At 44.5% G+C, this 22,294-nt stretch overlaps 1 protein-coding gene and 1 long non-coding RNA gene across 2 annotated transcripts in view; one reads left to right on the forward strand and one right to left on the reverse strand.

The window, feature by feature from the left end:
* PGBD2 (piggyBac transposable element derived 2) overlaps positions 1-14,359 on the reverse strand; it is a 33,600-nt gene extending 19,241 nt beyond the window's left edge. Inside the window, exon 1 of the mRNA XM_036108064.2 lies at positions 14,196-14,359. The gene's annotated coding sequence lies outside the window, so the exon portion shown is untranslated. The remainder of the gene's footprint in view (positions 1-14,195) is intronic.
* Positions 14,360-14,365: 6 nt separating this feature from the next.
* Positions 14,366-22,180, forward strand: LOC144381160 (uncharacterized). The gene is made up of 2 exons (XR_013445891.1): positions 14,366-15,397; positions 17,202-22,180. It is a non-coding gene; the product is annotated as an uncharacterized LOC144381160 (long non-coding RNA).
* The last annotated feature ends 114 nt before the right edge of the window (positions 22,181-22,294 follow it).

The raw sequence follows: 22,294 nt of genomic DNA on the forward strand, positions 1-22,294 counted from the left end.
CTGAGTGCGGCAGAGCTCCCAGGGATCGGAGCAGGGAAGCTGGCTGCAGAGACGGAGCCCAGGCGCGGGCTCTGAGCTCGGGGTTGTCATAAACCGTGATCCACGGCACAGTCGGGCCACTGCTCCTCCAGCAGGGACCCAATAAGCAGCAGATCCGGGGAGACTCACCTTCCTCCCCTGGGAGGAGTGGCGCGGGAGCGCACGGCAGGGATCTGCGGGGTTTGGAGACTCCACACGGGGTTGGGTGCCAGAGAAAGAAACGCGCGGTCACAGGCCGGGTGAGCACGGAGTGCGGCCGGAGACCGGGGAGACGGGAGTGACTGACTGCTTTTCTCTGGGGGCGCACTGAGGAGCGGGGCCCTGAGTTCTCAGCTCCTCCGGGGCGGAGACTGGGAGGCCGCCATTTTCACTCTCGGCCTCCAAAGCTATACGGAAAGCTTGCAGGGAACAAAAGCTCCGGAGAGCAAACCCGAGCAGATTACTTAGCCGGGACCGGGCAAGGGGGGAGCAATTCCGCCTCCAGCAAAGACATTTGGGAACCACGGCAACAGGCCCCTCCCCCAGAAGATCAGCCAGAACAGCCAGCCAAGACCAAGTTTACCGATCAGTGAGAACGGCAGAACTCCAGTGCTAGGGTAACACTGCACATAGAATTCATGGCTTTTTTACCATGATTCTTTAGTCTTTCACACTTAATTATTTTTTAACTTTTTTTTTTGGACTTATCTTTTTCCCTTTTTCAACCAACATCTTATCAATCCTTTCTAAAAAATCTTTTTTATTTTTCATTTTTAGAGTCATATTCTATCCTTCATAGTAGTTAACCTTGTTTTTGGTATATATATATAAGTTGTTCCCTCTTTAAAATTTTGGGATACAGTTTCTTGTAACAGATCAAAATATACCCTAAATCTCTAGTGTATGGCTTTGTTCTAGTCTCCTGCCTGATCACATTCTCTCCATTTTTTTTTTAAATCCCCTTTTTCTTCTTTCAACCAACTTCTTATCACTTCCTTTTGTAAAATCTTTTATAATTTTCATCTTTACAGTCATATTCCATCCCTTCATCATATTAACCCTTATTTTTGTACATATATAAGTTTTTCTTTCTTTAAAATTTTGGGAGGCACTTTCTTCTAACAGACCAAAATACGCCCAAAATCTAGTGTGTTGCACTGATCTATGCACCAGCCTGATCATATGTGATCATATTCTGTTTTTTTTTTGTTTTGTTCTGTTTTTGTTTTTATCTTTTTCTTTTTCTTTTTTCTTTCTTTCCCTTTCTTTTCCCCCGGTTTCAGGTCTTTTCTGATTTGTTTAGTGTATATTTTCTGGGGATATTGTTACCCTGTTAGCATTTTGTTCTCTCATTCATCTATTCTCCTCTGGACAAAATGACAAGACGGAAAAAAATCACCTCAACAAAAAGAACAAGAGGCACTACCGACTGCCAGGGACCTAATCAATATTGACATTAGTAAGATGTCGGAACTAGAGCTCACTAGCTGGGTTTGAAAAAAACATGGAAGTTATTAGAGAAACCCTTTCTGGAGAAATAAAAGAACTAAAATCTAACCAAGTTGAAATCAAAAAGGCTATTAATGAGGTGCAATAAAAAATGGAGGCTCTAACTGCTAGGATAAATGAGGCAGAAGAAAGAATTAGTGATATAGAAGACCAAATGATGGAAAATAAAGCAGCTGAGAAATAGAGAGATCAACAACTACTGGACCACAAGGGCAGAATTAGAGAGATAAGTGATACCATAAGACGAAACAACATTAGAATAATTGGGATCCCAGAAGCAGAAGAAAGAGAGAGAGGGGCAGAAGGTATATTGGAGCAAATTATAACAGAGAACTTCCCTAATTTGGGGAAGGAAACAGGCATCAAAATCCAGGAGGCACAAAGAATCCCTCTCAAAATCCATAAAGACAGGTCAACATCCCGACATCTAATAGTAAAACTTACAAGTCTCAGAGACAAAGAGAAAATCCTGAAAGCAGCTCGGGACAAGAGATCTGTAACCTACAATGGTAGAAACATTAGATTAGCAAAAGACCTATCCACAGAGACCTGTCAGGCCAGAAAGGACTGGCGTGATATATTCAGAGCACTAAATGAAAAAAATATGCAGCCAAGAATACTCTATCCAGCTACGCTGTCATTGAAAATAGGAGAGATAAAAAGCTTCCAGGACAAACAAAAACTAAAGGAATTTGCAAACACGAAACCAGCCCTACAGGAAATATTGAAAGGGGTCCTCTCAGCAAAAAGAGAGCCTAAAAGTAACATAGACCAGAAAGGAAAAGAGACAATATACAGTAACAGTCACCTTACAGGCAATACAATGGCACTAAATTCCTATGTTTCAATAGTTACCCTGAATGTAAATGGGCTAAATGCCCCAATCAAAAGACATAGGCTATCAGATTGGATTAAAAACAAGACCCATCGATATGCTGTCTGCAAGAGGCTCATTTTAGACCCAAAGACACTCCCAGATGGAAAGTGAGGGGGTGAAAAACCATTTACCATGCTAATGGACACCAAAAGAAAGCTGGGGTGGCAATCCTTATATCAAAATAGATTTTAAACCAAAGACTGTAATAAGAGATGAAGAAGGACACTATATCCTACTTAAAGGGTCTGTCCAACAAGAAGATCTAACAATTGTAAATATCTATGCCCCTAACATGGGAGCAGCCAGTTATATAAGCCAATTAATAACAAAAGCAAAGAAACACATCAACAACAATACAATAATAGTGGGAGACTTTAACACCCCCCTCACTGAAATGGACAGATCATCTAAGCAAAAGATCAACAAGGAAATAAAGACTTTAAATGACACACTGGACCAAATGGACTTCACAGACATATTCAGAACACTCCATCCCAAAGCAACAGAATACATTCTTCTCTAGTGCCCATGGAACATTCTCCAGAATAGATCACATTTTACATCACAAAGCAGGTCTCAACCGGTACCAAAAGACTAGGATCATTCCCTGCATACTTTCAGACCACAATGCTTTGAAAGTAGAACCCAATCACAAGAGCAAAGTCAGAAAGAACTCAAATACATGGAGACTAAAGAGTATCCTACTAAAGAATGAATGGGTCAACCAGGAAACTAAAGAAGAATTTAAAAAATTCATGGGAACAAATAAAAATGAAAACACAACTGTGGGGCACCTGGGTGGCTCAGCTGGTTAAGCAACTGCCTTCGGCTCAGGTCATGATCCTGGAGTCCCGGGATCGAGTTCTGCATCGGGCTCCCTGCTCAGCAGGGAGTCTGCTTCTCCCTCTGACCCTCACCCCTCTCATTCTCTCTCTCTGTCATTCTCTCTCTCTCAAAAGTAAATAAAATTATAAATAAATAAATAAATAAATAAATAAATAAATAAATAAAAAAGAAAACACAACTGTTCAAAATCTTTGGGATGCAGGAAAGGTAGTCCTAAGAAGAAAGTATATAGCAATACAAGCCTTTCTCAAGAAACAAGAAAGGTCTCAAATACACAACCTCACCCTACACCTAAAGGAGCTGCAGAAAGAACAGCAAATAAAGCCTAAACCCAGCAGGAGAAGAAAAATAATAAAGATCAGAGCAGAATTCAATGAAATAGAAACCAAAAGAACAGCAGAACAGATCAACGAAACTAGGAGCTGGTTCTCTGAAAGAATTAACAAGATTGATAACCCCCTGGCCAGACTTATCAAAAAGAAAAGAGAAATGACCCAAATAAATAAAATCATGAATGAAAGAGGAAAGATCACAACCAACACCAAAGAAATACAAACAATTCTAAGAACATATTATGAGCAACTCTATGCCAGCAAATTAGATAATGTGGAAGAAATGGATGCATTCCTAGAGATGTATGAACTACCAAAACTGAACCAGGAAGAAGTAGAAAACCTGAACAGACCTATAACCACTAAGAAAATTGAAGCAGTCATCACAAATCTCCCAACAAACAAAAGCCCAGGGCCAGATGGCTTCCCAGGGGAATTCTACCAAACATTTAAAGAAGAATTAATACCTATTCTGAAACTGTTCCAAAAAATAGAAATGGAAGGAAAACTTCCAAACTCGTTTGATGAGGCAACCACTACCTTGATCCCAAAACCAGACAAAGACCCCATCAAAAAGGAGAATTACAGACCAATATCCTTGATGAACATGGATGCAAAACTTCTCACCAAAATACTAGGCAATAGGATACAACAGTACATTAAAAGGATTATTCACCACAACCAAGTGGGATTTATCCCTGGCCTGCAAGGTTGGTTCAACATCCGCAAATCAATCACTGTGATACAATACATTAATAAAAGAAAGAACAAGAATCATATGATCCTTTTAATAGATGCAGAAAAAGCATTTGACAAAGTAAAGCATCCTTTCTTGATCAAAACTCTTCAGAGTATAGGGATAGAGGGTACATACCTCAATATCATAAAAACCATCTATGAAAAACCCACAGCGAATATCATTCTCAATGGGGAAAAACTGAGAACTCTCCCCCTAAGGTCAGGAACACGGCAGGGATGTCCACTATCACCACTGCTATTCAACATAGTATTAGAAGTCCTAGCCACAGCAATCAGACAACGAAAAGAAATAAAAGGCATCCAAATCGGCAAGGAAGAAGTCAAACTCTCACTCTTTGCAGATGATAAGATATTTTATGTGGAAAACCCAAAAGACTCCACCCCAAATCTGCTAGGACTCATACAGGAATTCAGTCAAGTGGCAGGATATAAAATCAATGCACAGAAATCAGTGGTATTCCTATACACCAACAACAAGACAGAAGAAAGAGAAATTAAGGAGTCGATCCCATTTACAATCGCACCCAAAACCGTAAGATACCTAGGAATAAATCTGACCAAACAGGCAAAGAATCTGTACTCAGAAAACTATAGAATACTCATGAAAGAAATTGAGGAATACACAAAGAAATGGAAAAACATTCCATGCTCATGGATTGGAAGAACAAATATTGTGAAGATGTCAATGCTACCTAGAGCAATCTACACATTCGATGCAATCCCCATCAAAATACCATCCACTTTTTTCAAATAATGGAACAAATAATCCTAAAATTTGTATGGAACGAGAAAAGACCCCGAATAGCCAGAGGAATGTTGAAAAAGAAAAGCAAAGCTGGTGGCATCACCATTCCGGACTTCCAGCTCTATTACAAAGCTGTTATCATCAAGACGGTATGGTATTGGCACAAAAACAGACACACAGATCAATGGAACAGAATAGAGAGCCAAGAAATGGACCCTCAGCTCTATGGTCAACTAATCTTCGACAAAGCAGGAAAGAATGTCCAATGGAAAAAAGACAGTCTCTTTAACAAATGGTGCTGGGAAAATTGGACAGCCCTATGCAAAAGAATGAAACTGGACCATTTCCTTACACCACACACAAAGATGGACTCAAAATGGTTGAAAGACCTCAATGTGAGACAGGAGTCCATCAAAATCCTAAAGGAGAACAAAGGCAGCAACCTCTTCGACCTCAGCCGAAGCAACTTCTTCCTAGAAACATCGCCAAAGGCGCCAAAAGCAAGGGCAAAAATGAACTATTGGGACTTCATCAAGATAAAAAGCTTTTACAAAGCAAAGGAAACAGTTAACAAAACCAAAGACAACTGACAGAATGGGAGAAGATATTTGCAAATGACATATCAGATAAAGGGCTAGTATCCAAAATCTATAAAGAACTTCTTAAACTCAACACCCAAAGAACAAATGATCCAATCAAGAAATGGGCAGAAGGCATGAACAGACATTTTTCCAAAGAAGACATCCAAATGGCCAACAGACACATGAAAACGTGCTCAACATCACTTGGCATCAGGGAAATCGAAATCAAAACCTCAATGAGATACCACCTCACACCAGTCAGAATGGCTAAAATTAACAAGTCAGGAAACGACAGATGTTGGCAGGGATGCGGAGAAAGGGGAACCCTCCTACACTGTTGGTGGGAATGCAAGCTGGTGCAGTCACTCTGGAAAACAGTATGGAGGTTCCTCAGAAAGTTGAAAATAGAGCTACCCTACAACCCAGCAATTGCACTACTGGGTATTTAGTGATACAAATGTAGGGATCCGAAGGGGTACGTGCACCCCGATGTTTATAGTAGCAATGTCCACAATAGGCAGACTGTGGAAAGAGCCAAGATGTCCAATGACAGATGAATGGATAAAGAAGAAGTGGTATATATATACAATGGAATATTATGCAGCCATCAAAAGGAATGAGATCTCGCCATCTGCAACGATGTGGATGGAACTGGAGGGTGTTATGCTGAGCGAAATAAGTCAATCAGAGAAAGACATGTATCATATGACCTCACTGATATGAGGAATTCTTAATCTCAGGAAACAAACTGAGGGTTGCTGGAGTGGTGGGGGGCAAGAGGGATGGGTGGCTGGGTGATAGACATTGGGGAGGGTATGTGCTATGGTGAGCGCTATGAATTGTGTAAGACTGTTGAATCATAGACCTGTACCTCTGAAACAAATAATACATTATATGTTAAAAAAGAAAAAAAAGAAGAAGAAGAAGAAGAAGATAGCAGGAGGGGAAGAATGAAGGGGAGGAAATTGGAGGGGGAGACGAAATATGAGAGACTATGGACTCTGAAAAACAAACTGAGGGTTCTAGAGGGGAGGGGGGAGGGAGGATGGGTTAGCCTGGTAATGGGTATTAAAGAGGGCATGTTCTGCATGGAGCACTGGGTGTTATACGCAAACAATGAATCATGGAACGCTCCATCAAAAACTAATGATGTAATGTATGGTGATTAACATAACATAATTATATTAATTTAAAAAAATTAACTGACACTAACAAATCTATCACCAATAATGACAGATTTCAATATATCTCTTTCAGAGATTAATGATCAAGGAGACAAAATTCCTGAGACTTGAACAGCAGAACTGACATGTGGAATCGATCTTAAATAAACAGCAGTGATGTCTAGCAAGATGGCAGAACAGAAAGTCCCCAGCTTGTGTCTGCCTACACAATGATCTAGCAGCCAACCATGGAAAAAGTGCTTTTGTAGGAGCTTTGGGATCCAGGTAGAAGGCTTCAAAACCTGGGTGAACCCCAAGACCAAGGGGCTCTTCTTTGAAAAGACAGGCCAGCACTCTGGTTGCAAGCTCACCAAATGTGACCTGTCCTACAATCCACAAGTAGCCCCAACTCTCTAGGGACTCAGCTCCAGGCCTACTTGGTCCTACTCCTGCAACCAGTCCCATGTGCCAAGAAACTCAGGAAGAGCCACACTGTACACACCCCAGTAACAGGCCTGCCAGCCTTGGACCAGACTATGGATCCCAGTGAAGCTCTGTGTCCAAGCTCTAGCCCTGCCCTTAGTCCTGCTCACTCAGGAACCCTGCAATCCCCATCCATGCCTCTGGTATTAGGCCTGCCAATGTCAGTGTCAGCTACGGACCCTTAAGCGGCCTGGACACTTGGTTTCAGCCTCTCTCTGCCAGTCTAGGGGAAGCCCAGGGAACCAGGAGGAGACACACCTATCCAAGAGCTGGGAGGCAGACCTGCTCACCTTAGTCCCAGCTGTGGACCCTGAAGCAGAACTGTGATCCAGCTCCAGCCTCGCTTGGATGTGCTCCTAAAGGGAGTCGCATCTACCTGGGGAACCACATCTGTCTGCAGAAAGTATTAACCATAAAGAAAATGACTGATAAATTACGCCACGTTTAAACTAAGAACTTCTTGGCTCATCAGGAGAAACTCATAAATAGAAAAAGTTATCTGTAACAGATATAAGGGATTAGCATCTAGGAGATATAAAGGATTTAAGACATATAAAGAAATCACAGGAACAATTAAGAAAAACATAACACAACAGGGAAATGGGCGAAAGGATATCAGGAGGCACTTCTGAAAGGAAATACAAACAGCACACAGACATGCAAAGACAGTCAATCTCATTACTATTCAGGAAATAAAAATTTTAACTACAATTGAGATATTACTTTGCATATACTAGTTTGGCAATTTTTTTTTTTTTTTAAGTTTCAGAGGTAGAGTTTAGTGATTCATCAGTTGCATAAAACACCCAGTGCTGATTACATCAAGTGCCCTCCTTAATGCCCATCACCCAGTTACCCCCTCCCCCCCACCCCCTCCCCTCCAGCTACCCTCAGTTTGTTTCCTAGAGTTAAGAGTCTCTTATGGTTTGTCTCCCTCTCTGATTTTGTCTTATTTTATTTTTCCCTCCCTTCCCCTATGATCCTCTGTTTTGCTTCTTAAATTCCACATGTAATTGACTTTCTCTGACTGACTTATTTCACTTAGTATAATACCCTCTACTTCCATCCATATCATCGCAAATGGTAAGATTTCATTCTTTTTGATGGCTGCATAATATTCCATTGTGTGTGTGTGTGGGGGGGTATATACCACATCTTTATTCATTCACCTGTAGATGGACATCTGGGCTCTTTCCATACTTTGGCAATTGTGGATATTGCTGCTATAAACATTGGGGTGCATGTGCCCCTTCAAATCACTATGTTTGTATCCTTCGGATAAATACCTAGTAGTGCAACTGCTGGGTCATAGCTCTATTTTTCACTTTTTGAGGAATATCCATACTATTTTCCAGAGTGCCTGCACCAGCTTGCATTCTAGGTTGGCAAAAATTTTAAAGACACACATTATCAAGTGTTGGAGAAGTCAATGAGTAATATTAGAAGCCCCATACTGCTGAAGGGAGTGTAAATAATGCGTTAGTATCTACTAAAGTTGAACACACCCAAACCCACCCACCCGGCAATCCACCCCAGGTATTTACCCTGGAGCAGGTGTTCTCAGCCTTAGCACTGGTACCTGGAGCTCAACAATTCTTTAGTGTGCGAGAGGGGTGGAGGACATGGGGAAGGCTATCCTGCGCATCACAGAATGTTTAGCAGCAGGGGTGTACTCTACCCATTAGATACAGTAGCTCCGGGTGCCTGGGTGGCTCAGTCGTTGAGCGTCTGCCTTCGGCTCGGGTCATGATCCCAGGGTTCTGGGATCGAGTCCCACATCGGGCTCCCTGCTCAGCGGGAAGCCTGCTTCTCCCTCTCCCACTCCCCCTGCTTGTGTTCCTGCTCTCGCTCTCTCTCTCTCTGTCAAATAAATAAATAAAATCTTTAAAAAAAAAAAAAAAAGATACAGTAGCTCCCCACTTGCCAGGTATGACAACCAAAAGTGTCTCCCTGTCTCCTCCACACCCATTTTGCCCCTCCCCATGCCACCCCACCCTACTCGATCACCACTGCTCTAATGGAACTACCGTACCTGTGCGCCAGGAGACCAGAACAAGAATGCCCACTCCAACACTGTTTACTTACGATAGCAGAAACCGGAGACAGCCCCAATGGCCACCACTGGAACGGATGCAGTACCATCCGACAGAAAAAGTGAATGAAGAACTTCAGCCACACACCCCACTGAATGAATCGCAAAAATATACTGAGCAAAACACCCCAGAAAGCTTGCTACGTGCTTCATTTTATAAGGACCAAAAAGTTAAAACAAAACATATATATATAATCTGCAAACACACACACATGGTAAAACTATAAAGAAAAGCAAGGAAATGATTAAAAGGAACTGCAGGATAGTGGTTACCTCTGAAGAGAAAAGATGCAATTGGAGCAGACACACAGAGGATTTCTAAGGTTTTAGTAAAGTTCTATTTCTTAAACTGAGTGGGACAGTCAAAGTTGTTTCATTATCCCGGCTCACATGCATTTTATACGTATTTTTGCACACTCACACATGCACACACAAAGGCACTGGGATACTTGCACACACGCGAGCAAATACTACTGGGGTGACCTGCTCAGTGCCCCTCAGGTGGGCAGCGGTCTGCAGTGATGAGGGAGTGGCAAGCAGAAAGTGTTCATCCGGGGTGTTCCAGAACACATGTATCTTGCACAGCAGGTGGAAGAAAATTAGAAAACAGTCATCTCCCCACTCTACAGTCTCATGAAGAATCTCCCTACAGAACCCTCATTTCTCAAATCCCAGCCTGCCCACACCACAGCTTGTGCACTGGGCGTCTCTGACCGCCTCACCTCCTCCTCTGCTCTACTTGACGCTGCATGTAACTTCCCCTACAGCTTTTGAGAAAAGCTCACTGCCCAACCAGACCACAAGATGCAGCATCCTGGAAACGAGTCCCCATGGGCCCTCGGGGAATCTGAGTACGTGACTATGACCTCTTTGGGTCTCCCACCTCCCTTCCCTGCAGACCTTCCTGGGCACTCAGGCAGGCTGGCTGTGGATGCTAGGTGTCTAAAGAGTGGGAGAAAGACCTGGTCCTTCAAACTCTCTCCCCACTTCCCATTCACAAGTCAGCAGCCTGCTAAGAATGTAGACGACAGAGCCACCCTGGTGAGCTCTGTGACCACAGGCAGTCACTGACCTTGTCTCACCTATAAAATGGGATCTTCGAGGTACCAATCCTAGTAGGGTTGCTGTGAGGACAAGAGTCAGTGTATGTGAAGCTCTATAAGCATTAGCTATCATTTCAGATCCACAACCCCTCACCCACAATTCTCACAAGTCAAAAATGCTGGGAAAACTGAACATTTCTTCAAACTTTAGCAACAAACTCTGGCAGCAAAATCTAAAATGATGGGAGGCTCTTTGCAATGTCTATTTCTATTTCTAACTGTAGATATCCATACATTTTGCTACAGAAATTCTGTGTTTGATTAGGGGTGCTTTAGTATGACTTTGACAAAAATAAAAAAAACAAACACATCTGGCCGGTTTGGGGTCAGAGAGTGTGACCTCCTGTGCTACCACTTCAGCCGGGCCCACCTCAGCAGCTCACCGCATCACCCTTTTCTCTGTTGTGCCCCAGGCCCTCCTCTTCCATTCACCAGCACTCAGTGACAGCCCCCACCGTCATTGTGACACGGGCCCATCCTTACACCCAGCTGAGAACGTCTCCAGGTCACAACTGCAAGGGTCCTGGAATTAGGTCAAGGCCACCAACCAGCCTGGTCCCCAGGGCTCCCCCACCCAGCCCCTGCCTCGGCTCGTCCTTCTCCAAGTCAAGGGTTCCTCTCATACGGCTTCCACCAGCTTTCACCTTGATTACCACATGCTGACCTCACCATGTGCCCCACGGCCAGGCAGGTGCAGAATTTATTCACCCTTATATCCCCAGAAGCCAACACAGCTCCTCGCACGCCCCCAGTGAATACTTGCTGAACTGAACAACTCACACCACAGAGCAAATGGCCATAGTTCAGGGAACCCAATCCACCTCCTCCTCCATCAGGCCCTCATTTCCATTTCACCTACAGACTTTGAGCCAGCTATTTAGAAAAGAACTAGGAACTACTGATATATGCTTGACCCTAACCAAAATATATTTGTAAAGATTCTCTGAAACCATGCACAGGAAATGGAGAGTAGGAAAGAGTCTGTCAATGAAGTCAGTTAACACAGTGGATTCAACCAGGACGGAAAGGGAAGCTAAGCAGCAAGAACAGCAGAAGCTACTTCTCCCTTTCAATGCTCCTTGGGCTGTTCTCTCTAGGTTCTCCATCCCCTCCTGTGTGGCTCCCTCTCGCCCTGCCTGACAGCACCAACAGAGAAATGGAACAAGAGTACGCCGTGCCCCTATATGCTAAGCAAATTCCCAACAACAATAACGTTCAGGTAGAGGCTGTTAAGCAACCATATTAAGTACCCCAACACTTCCTCATTCATTTGGAAAACATCAAAAGTGTGTACCAGGTGCTAAGCATGTATGCGTAAAATTGCCACTTTAACAGGGCTACCAAGGAGAGATGGTGGTAGAGATTAGGATCTGCAAAACAGGACCTGGACCTAGTTAGGGAGGTCACAGAAAACTTCCCTAAGGAGAAGATGACTAGATGGAGACCTGCAAGAAGAGTTAAGAATTCCCTGAGTAGACAGGGAACAGAATCCCGGCAGGGGAAACAGCAAACAAGGAGAAAAGCAAAGCCAGTCGGAGCGGAGCAGGGAACCTGAGGGAGAGGGTACAAGAAGAGGCTGCACCAGCCATTTCAGGGCTTTGAGGGCACCATTAAGAAGACTTACCTTTGTCCTACAGCACAGGGAAGTTATTTATTTATTTATTTTTGCATCTTTAATTTTAAGTTTTTATTTTTTTAAAAGATTTTATTTATTCATTTGAGACACAGAGATAGAGAGCGAGCGAGCATGAGCAGGGAGAGAGGCAGAGGGAGAGGGAGAAGCAGGCTCCCCGCTGAGCCAGGAGCCTGATGTGAGGCTCGATCCCAGGATCCTGGGATCATGACCTGAGCCGAAGGCAGACGCTTAACCATCTGAGCCACCCAGGCGCCCCTTAAGTTTTTATTTTAATAGTCAACATACAGTGTTATATTAGTTTCATGTATAGAGTGATTCAATAATTCTATGTATCACCTGATGCTCATCACAATTGCTCTCCTTAATCGCCATCACCTATTTAACCCATGCCCCCACTCCCATCCCCTCCAGTAACCATCAGTTTGTTCTCTATAGTTAATGGTCTGTATCTTATCTTTTTTTTTTTTGGAAAGGGAAATTTTAAAAGATAACAGACAGAGTATGACACAATCACTTGTACATTTTAATAAGCTGAGTCTGACTGTGGTGTGGACAACTGAGTGAGGGCACCAAAGCAAGCACAGGGAGACAAAAGGCAGGATGGTGGTTCCCATGGAGAAAAGTGGGGCAGCCCAGGGAGGGTTCAACAAGGAAACCAAGTCTGGACTGACTAGGGGTAGGGAAAGAGCTCATCAGGAGGCCTTCCCCAGCAGTGGCTGAGTGGCTAGGGTGGGGTGGTATCATTCACAGAATCTGGGGGCACCAGGAGAGGACCAGATGTGAGTGAGCTGAGATATACTCATACTGAGACAGAAATGCTCTTGAGCTAGCCCATGAAGGTATCGTGTACGCACAGGCTATGTGAGTCTGGAAAGAGAAATGGCCTGGGCTGGAATCATCAACGACGAGTTTCCTGAGGATCTGTGGTATGCTCAAAACCACAAGAATCCTTGGAGCCACAAGAGATCACCCAGGGAAAATACCCAGACTGAAAGAGAAGATGGCCAAGGAGGGCATCTTCAGAGATACCAGGACCGGAGAAGGTAGGCCTGAGAAGGAGGAGGAGAACCAGGAGAGGCTGACCGGCTAGGACCGGATGGGTCAAGGCAGAGGGTGACCACGAGCGCCAAAGCTGCCCGAGGCCCTGCTGGACACTACTGGGCCTGGACAGAGGAAGACCCTTTGATTGAGACCTGGTGCTTCCAAGGCCACTCTGAAGGATCTGGGGGGCGGGGGTGAGAGGGCCTCCACTGTTTAAAATGTAAATTTTTCCAAGGAGACAAGACAACTAAATGCCACTAGATCCTGACTTGGATCCTATCCCACGGAAAGGAAGTGGGTGAGAGGAGCAGGCAATCCGAATAATACCTGCAGACACAGTGTCCTGGTTTTCCTGTTCTGTTAACATTTGGGGAGTCTAAGGGAATAAAAGGTGAGAATACGCTGTACTAATTTCTAAGCTTTTTTTTAATTCTGAAATTATTTCAAAAAGAATTAAAAAAAAAGACATTTTATAAATGTAAACGCCTCAAAGCTGAGCCACGTGCAAAACGGCTCCGGAAAAGCCTTTGTGAGACGGCGGCCCCTGCCCCCGCCCCGGTCACAACACCAGCGGGAGAAGGGAGAGGAAGACAAAAGCCACTCCGCACCGCAGGGGCAGCGGAGGCGCCGGAAGCGCCCGCACGTCGCAGGGCCACCCCTTCCCGGACGGTGCGTGGCACGCGCCCCGCGCCCCACCAGGCCCCAGCGCAGCCCCGGCCCCGCCCTCGGGCCCCGGCCACCGTTCCCCAGGGCGTCCTGCGTCAGAGCACCCTGGCCGCCCAGAGGCTCTCAGGTCGCCGGGCCCGCCCCGCTGCGGGAGCGCCGCTGCCCGGCCCGCGCAGCTCGGTGCCCAAGAGCCCATTGTCCCCGAACCAGTCCCTCCCGCCCACCCTCCGCGCGCGGCGCCGAGGGCCCTGCCTCGGGCACCGTTGAGAAAACGCAACGCCAGGCCGGGCCTCTCACACACGCAAACCAGCGCGGGTCAGCGACTCGGGCGGGCCGACGCCTACCTCCGCGCTCCGGGCGGCCGAAGTCTCGCCGAGCTGCGCGGGACGCCGCGCGGCGCAACGAGCCCCGAGCCCCTGGCCGCGCCGGCTGGGGCGTCGCGGCCGCGCAACGTCCGGCACGAGAGCGCTCGCGGCGCCGGGGCTCGCCTTCTGTGTCCCGCCCCGGCCACGCCCCGGCCACGCCCTGGCCACGCCCCCGACCCGAGCCACCACCGAGAGGCCCGGGCCTCCGCGGAGCCTAGAGCGGACTGGAAGGTGCCTCCGCGGGCCGGGAAGAGCGGCCGCAGCGGCCGCGGACTTGCCCGCCGGCTGCGCGCGCCCAGCTGGCCGCCGAGGGAGCGTGGACGCGTTTGCGGCTCCTGCTCGCGAGGGCAGGACGCCGTCCCTCTGTCTAGGATGGTGGTTCTGTGAACGGGAAGATTAGGGGGTCTCTGGGAAAAGACGTCTTCGCTTTCTCCGCATAAGAAAAGTCGTTCCGGGCCCCCGGCCGTCGTGCCGGAGAGCGTGAGAGCCGGCGGCGGGCACACGGTCGTGAGGGCACGGCAAGCCCGCGGCGGACCCCCGGGGCTGAGCCGGCGCGCACACGGCCCGCTGCCTTTGCAGGATCTGAACCGCTCGGATCACCCCGGTACAGCGCCGAGTGGAGCCCCGAACGGACGCGGCGGCCGGGCTGCCGTCGGCTTTGGCCCGGGCTCAGTCGGCCTAGGGTGACTTGTACCCGCGCCGATACGGAGTCCCCTCGTGAAAACCCGTCAGGAGTATGCTCAGCTCGGAACTTCCGCAGCTCTGTTCAGAGGAGGAGACGCTGTTCGGGGAAGGATCCCCGGTTTTCTCCTCTTTCCCTGTGCCTGGGCGTGGTTGTGTCTCTGGCTCCACACCCCCCAAAAGCGGACGCAGTTTTGGGTGACGGTTCTCCGGGGCGGCCCCAGACCGACAGCTGCCTCACCTGGGAACTTGACAAGCCAGCGACTCCTGAGCGATGTCGGAGAAGCCGAGGGCGCGCCCAGCGGTCCGCGCCTGTGCCCCTTGAGGCGATCCCGACGCGCTCTGGGTTTTGAAAACCGCTGTTCCGGGGCGGGATTTCTCAACCTCCGCAGTCGGGACACGCTGGCCCGGGTCATTCTTTGTGACGCGGGCCTGTCCTGCGCATTAGGGGTGGAATCACCGGATAAAGCACATGGTGACCTGTTAAATTTGATTTTCAGGTAAACAACAGTGTTAAGATTCATAGTTAATTGGGAGTTATGCATCTTATTTGGAGACACTACCCCTTGTGTATTTTATTTGCTAAATCTGGCAGTTTTAATTGTAGACTATTTGAGCATCCCCGGCCTCTTCCTGCTAGGCGTCAGTAGCACGACACCCTGTCCCTCCAGTTACGACAACCCAAAATGTCTCCAGTGTCTTCGATGTTAAATAAAAAATTCAACTGAGTAAATTTCAAAGATCTAATTGGCTTTATTAAATAATTCACAAAACAGGCAGCATCCCATCTAGCAAACAGAAGAATGCTGTGAGGAATTATACAAAATGGAAAGTTTTTGTAGAAGGACGGTGGGACGAGAAAGCTATTAGCAAAAGAAAAGGATTGTTCTGGGAGATACTTCTGTCACTGTGGGGAAAGGCAAGGAGTCTTACCTGCAGTTGACCTCATCTGCCTTTGGGGGATGGAGAGGGCCCATGGGGAAGACTGGCACTGATCAAAAAACATTCTTTACTGGTAAAGACTACATTTCGGGGGGAGGTTGAAACTGCAAATATTATTTTTTTATGTATTTGTTGTTTACAATTTCTTTTTTTTTTTCCTTTTTTTAAAAGATCGTATTTTTTAAAGTAATCTCCACACCCAACATAGGGCTTGAACCCACAACCCTAGTATCAAGAATCGCATTCTCTATTGAGTTAGCCAGATGCCCCTAAACTGCAATTAGATTAGTATTAATCCTCAATTTAGGAATTCAGCCTAAGTGACACCATTTTGGGCCTGTGGTTTTCTTTGTAACATTGGGGAAGCAAAATCCCCCCTTCACCTCAACCCACCATTACCTTCACACCTTGAGGATCACTACTTTATAAGATACATGGGGCAGTGTACTTGAGAGAAGAGGGTGACTTAGCTTCAAAGAGTATGTCTGATGGGTATTAAGGAGGGCACGTACTGCATGGAGCACTGGGTGTTATACGAAAACAATGAATCATGGATCACTACATCAAAAACTAATGATGTACTGTATGGTGACTAACATAACATAATAAAATTAAAAAACAAAAACGAACAAACAAAAAACAAAGAGTTTGTCTAATAAACACAAATACTCTTGGGAACAAACTATGCTAAACACCCAAGAAAGCCAAGTAGAAGAGGTTTTGCATTTGCTTTTCTCCACAAGGTGTTTATTTTTTGTTCTTATTGTTGTTAAAAAGAAAATCACAGGCTCAAAATGGTGTCACTTAGGTTAAGGCCTCAAATCAGTAAAGCAATGCTTAATGCCTAACCTAACTGCAGTTTCAACCACACAGAAATATAGCCTTCAACCAGTCAACATGGGGATTTCCTGGTCAGCACTAGGAAATACACTGATAGATCCCTTCAGTTCTCCTTAGAAGGACAACTTTGCTTAAAACAATGGGTTCTTGGCTAATAATTTCCTTTTTTCCCACTCCCTCATTATTTTTTTTAAAGATTTTATTTATTTGACAGAGAGACAGCGAGAGAGGGAACACAAGCAGGGGGAGTGGGAGAGGGAGAAGCAGGCTTCCCGCGGAGCAGGGAGCCCAATGTGGGGCTCGATCCCAGGACCCTGGGATCATGACCTGAGCCAAAGGCAGAGGCTTAACGACTGAGCCACCCAGGCGCCCCACTCCCTCATTATCTTTAAAAACATTTCCTTTTGTGTAGCCCTTTGGAGCTCCCCACTACTTGCTAGATGGGATGCTGCCTGATTCATAAATCAATTAATAAAGCCAATTAGATTTTTAAAATTTACTTAAGTTTTTGTTATTTAACAGATTTGGTAGCAGCGGTGGGATTCGAAGCAAGCTTCTGGCAGCTTTCAGGGACAATAAGAAAAATGGGCATGCTCTCTATGATTCCTTTGATGTCACTGTCTTTCTCACATTTCCAAGGGCTATGGGAAGTTCTTCTGAGTTCTGAGTTACACCCCTTTGTGTTTGAGCTCCCAATCTAATTGGCATTCTTTTATAGGGCACATCAACTTGAGCTGCTAGACAGTCATTCCCAGAGCCAACTGAGCTTGTATATTTGCCTGGAGCACAACTGAGTGGCAGAGGGTCAGCCCAGGGCCGAGCGCCTAGCCTTTCAGACCACAGTTCCCTGGATGGACAGTCTCAGCAGGTTCCATGGGAATTGGCAATGGTGTGCACACAAGGCCTTCTTGTGACCAGGATGCACTAACATCTCTTGGTTACTGCCAATACACTAAGGTGCACGTGTTTGTCTTGTTTGATGTAGATAAGGGCTTTTGCTAGTGGGGATCTCAGAAGCCAAAAAGCTACAAAAATTGGTGGGCATAGGTCGAGCACTTAAAGGCTATTAGAGCACTTGCCACTTCAAGAAGACTCCTGGGATAGGATAGGTGGGTCATGGAATGGGTTAGATTGATACTAGGTCACCCAACGTCAAGAAAACTTCCATGCAACAAGGTACACTGTAAAACATGCGCAAACATCAACCCTGTGGCCCATCCCTTCCAGGTATTAGTTCAGGTCTGAGAACCCAAAGGCTTAGCTAATGGGATCCTTAAATTCTAGAGTCAAGCATGCCACCTTCCAGCACATCTGCTTATTTTATGTTCAAGAACTATAGTCCTGAAAGTTGCAGATATCTAGCAAAAACAACAAAATCTTACTAAGCTTGTTTTGTGTCCTGAGGAATTTGGGTTGATAACCATCAGGTTGGGAGCCCCCGAATAAGGCAGGACATAAAAGTGAGTTGCAAATGAACAAACCTTTTAGAATCTCTAAAAGAAAGAAAGTTTTATTTGAGCCCAAGTTAGGACAGCTGCCCAGGAAACATGATCTTCACAAAGAAGGGAGTGCTCTGGAGAATGAACCTTTTTATAGGGTTATATACTTTTTTTACATCTTATAAAAGCTCAAAAGATTAAAAATTAGCATATAGGCAGGAATAAAAGTTGTAACATCAAATGTAACATCAAAGAATGCAGGAATAAGAAGCATTGTCCTAAGGACAAGGTAGTTTTCCTACTCATTTACCAAGCAGATATACAATAAATGCTTGGAGGACTTGAGTACAGTGTCAACCCCCCCAAGATATGTAACATGTAACCAGTCACCATGGGGATTTCTTCGTCAGCATTAGGAAATTTAATGATAGACACCCTCTATTCCCCTTAGGAGGGCAACCTTGCCTAAAACAAAGAATTCTTTGGTAATAATTTTATTTTTTCTACTCCTCTACCTTTAAAACCCTTTTCTGCAGCCTTTTGGAGCTCACCTCTATTTGCTAGATGGGATGCTGCCTGATTCATGAATAAATTAATGAAGCCAAAGAGATCTTTAAAATTTACTTGGTTGAATTTTGGTTATTTAACACTGTAAAGTGTGTTCCAAAACACCTGGGTCAGAAAAATAAGTTACGCCAATCTGTGAGATTCTGCAGCCAATGGTGCACTCAGGGTTGTCATTGTTCATTCCACATATGTGCACTGAGGCCCTAGACTCCAGAAACAGCAGAGAGCAAAACGTGCTTGTTCTCATGGAACTCACTTTCTAATAGGCGAGGTACTCAAGAATCAAGTAATATGTCATGTGTCAAAATGTGATAGGCACTGTGAAAAATAAATCCAGTTAAGGGGATAAACGATGAGCCCTAGAAGGGTGGGTGCTATTTTAAGTAAGGTAGAGGCCGTGTTTCTGAGAACCTGTGTCTCATTTATTCCTTCATTCGACAAATGTCTAATGAATACCCACTCTGTGACAGTCACTGCTCTACCCTAAGCACTGTTGTTAGAACAGTGAGGGAAAAAAAACCAAAAAAACCTCTTGTCTTCATGGTGCTTACATTATAGTGAGAAAAACAATAAACAAGCAAGTAAAATATATATTAGAGAGTGCTATGAAGAAAAATGAATGAAGTGTTTCCTATAGTGAGTCTCACATGGTTTGTCTCCCTCTCTGATTTCTTCCCATTCAAGTTTCCCTCCCTTCCCCTATTGTCCTCCACGCTATTCCTTATGTTCCACAAATAAGTGGAACCACAAATAAGTGGAATCATATGAAACCATATGATAACTGACTTTCTCTGACTTATTTCACTTAGCATAATCTCCTCCTGTTCCATCCATGTCAATGCAAATGATGGGTATTCATCCTTTCTGATGGCTGAGTAATATTCCATTGTATATATGAACCACATCTTTTTTTTTTAAGATTTTATTTATTTATTAGAGAGAGACAGCATGAGAGTAGGGAGGGTCAGAGGGAGAAGCAGATTCCCTGCTGAGCAGTGAACTGGATGCAGGACTCGATCCTGGGACTCCAGGATCATGACCTGAGCCAAAGGCAGTCGCTTAACCAGCTGAGCCACCCAGGTGCCTCTGAACCACATCTTCTTTATCCATTCATCTGTTGAAGGGCATCTCGGCTCCTTCCAGTGTGGCTATCGTGGACATTGCTGCTATGAACATTGGGGTGCATGTGCCCCTTCTTTTCACTACATCTGTGTCTTTGGGGTAAATACCCAGTAGTGCAATCGCTGGGTCATAGGGTAGCTCTATTTTTAACATCTTGAGGAACCTCCATACTGTTTTCCAGAGTCACTGTACCAACTTGCATTCCCACCAACAGTGTAAGAGGGTTCCCCTTTCTCCACATCCTGGCCAACATTTGTTGTTCCCTGTCTTGTTAATTTTAGTCATTCTAACTGGTGTAAGAGGGTATCTCATTGTGGTTTTGATTTGTATTTCCCTGATGGCTAGGGATGTGGAACATTGTTTCATGTGTCTGTTAGCCATTTGTATGTCTTCTTTGGAGAAGTGTCTGTTCATGTCTTCTGCCCATTTCTTGACTGGATTCTTTCTTTTTTGGGTGTTAAGTTTGGTAAGTTCTTTATAGATCTTGGATACCAGCCCTTTATCTGATATGTCATTTGCAAATATCTTCTCCCATTCCGTGGGTTGCCTTTTAGTTTTATTGACTCTTTCCTTTGCTGTGCAGAGGCTTTTTATCTTGATGAAGTCCCAAAAGTTCGTTTTTGCTTTTGTTTCCCTTGCCTTTGGAGATGTGTCTTGCAAGAAGTTGCTGTGGCCGATGTGGAAGAGGTTACTGACTATGTTCTTCTCTAGGATTTTGACAGATTCCTGTCTCACATTTAGCATTATCATGAGAGCAAAAAGGCAACATACAGAAAGGGGGAAATATTTTCAAATCATATATCTCAGTATCTATATTTCCAGAATAAATTAAAAAACTCTTATAACATAAAAAATAAACAACACAATTTAAAAATTGGTGAAGGAATGGAAATTTTGAATCAGTATATTGTACACCTGAAGCTAATATTACACTGTATGTTAAAAAATCATAATTATTTATTTATTTATTATTTATTTTTAAAGATTTGATTTATTTATTTGAGAGAAAGAGATAGTCAAAGAGAGCATGAGTGGGGGGTGGGGAAAGGGAGAAGCAGACTCCCCACTGATCAGTGAGCCAGATGCAGGGCTTGATCCCAGGACCCTGGGATTCATGACCTGAGCCAAAGGCAGACAGTTAACTGACTGAGCCACCCAGGCACTCTTAATAACCATAATTTAAATAAAAGCTTTTTAAAAAATGGGCAAAGGACTTGAGCAGACATTTCTCCAAAGACGATGTACAAATGGCCAATAAGCATGTGAAAAGATGCTCAACACCACTAATCATTAGGGAAATGAAAATCAAAAACACAATGAGATACCACTTCACACCTTTAAGAGTGGCTGTAATAAACCAACAAACCAATAAAAAATGGAGAATAGTAAGTGTTGGTGAGGAACTGGAGAAACTGGAAAATATATATCTGTTGGGAAGGTGAAATGGCTAAGCTGCTGTGGAAAATAGCAGTCTCAAAATGTTAAACATAAAATTACTATATGAGGGCGCCTGGGTGGCTCAGTCGTTAAGCATCTGCCTTCGGCTCAGGTCATGATCCCAGAGTCCTGGGATCGAGTCCCACATCGGGCTCCCTGCTCAGCGGGGAGCCTGCTTCTCCCTCTGCCTCTCTCTCTGTCTCTTACGAATAAATAAATAAAATGTTTTTAAAAAATTACTGTATGATCCAGCAATTCCACTCTTAGGTATATACCCAATAGAACTGAGAACAGGGGCTCAAACAAATACTTGTACACAAATATTCATAGCAGCACTATTTACAATAGCCTGAATGTAGAAACAATTCAAAGGTTAATTAATGGTTGAATTGATGAACATATGGTTGTGTGCGTGTGTGTGTGTGTGAAAAATATTAGTTAGCCATGAAAAGGAATGAAATACTGATACATATTACCACTGATACATTTGGAAACATTATGTCAAGTGAAAGAAGCCAAATACAAAAAGGCCAAGTATTCTATGATTCCATTTATATGCAATACGCAGAGAAATAGAATGCATATTGGTGGCGACCAAAGCCAAGGGCATGGGGGTGGGGGCAGGAGCTGGAAATAAGGAGAAACTGCTTAATATGGGGTTTTACTTTGGAGTGGTGGGAATGTTTTGAAATTAGATAGAGGTGGTGGTTGCAGGACGTTGTAAATGTACTGAATGCCACTGAATTGTTCGCTTTAAAATGAATGATTTTATGTAATGTGGACTTCACCTTAACAAAATTTGTAGAAACAAATAAAATATGTGGTATGTTAATCATAAGTCTGCTAGGAAGATGGGAGAGGACTTCAATTTAAAATAAAGAGGACTAATATAACACTGTATGTTAGCAACTGGAATGAAAATAAAAACTTAAAAAGTATTAATACATGAATAAATAAATAAATAAGTATTTATTTATCTGAAATTCAAATTTAATTGTGAGCCCTACAACTCATAGTATGTAGCACCCTTATCTTTAGTAAAGACGTGAA

Source organism: Halichoerus grypus, chromosome 2 (assembly GCF_964656455.1).
Source record: "Halichoerus grypus chromosome 2, mHalGry1.hap1.1, whole genome shotgun sequence".
Lineage (NCBI taxonomy): Eukaryota > Metazoa > Chordata > Mammalia > Carnivora > Phocidae > Halichoerus > Halichoerus grypus.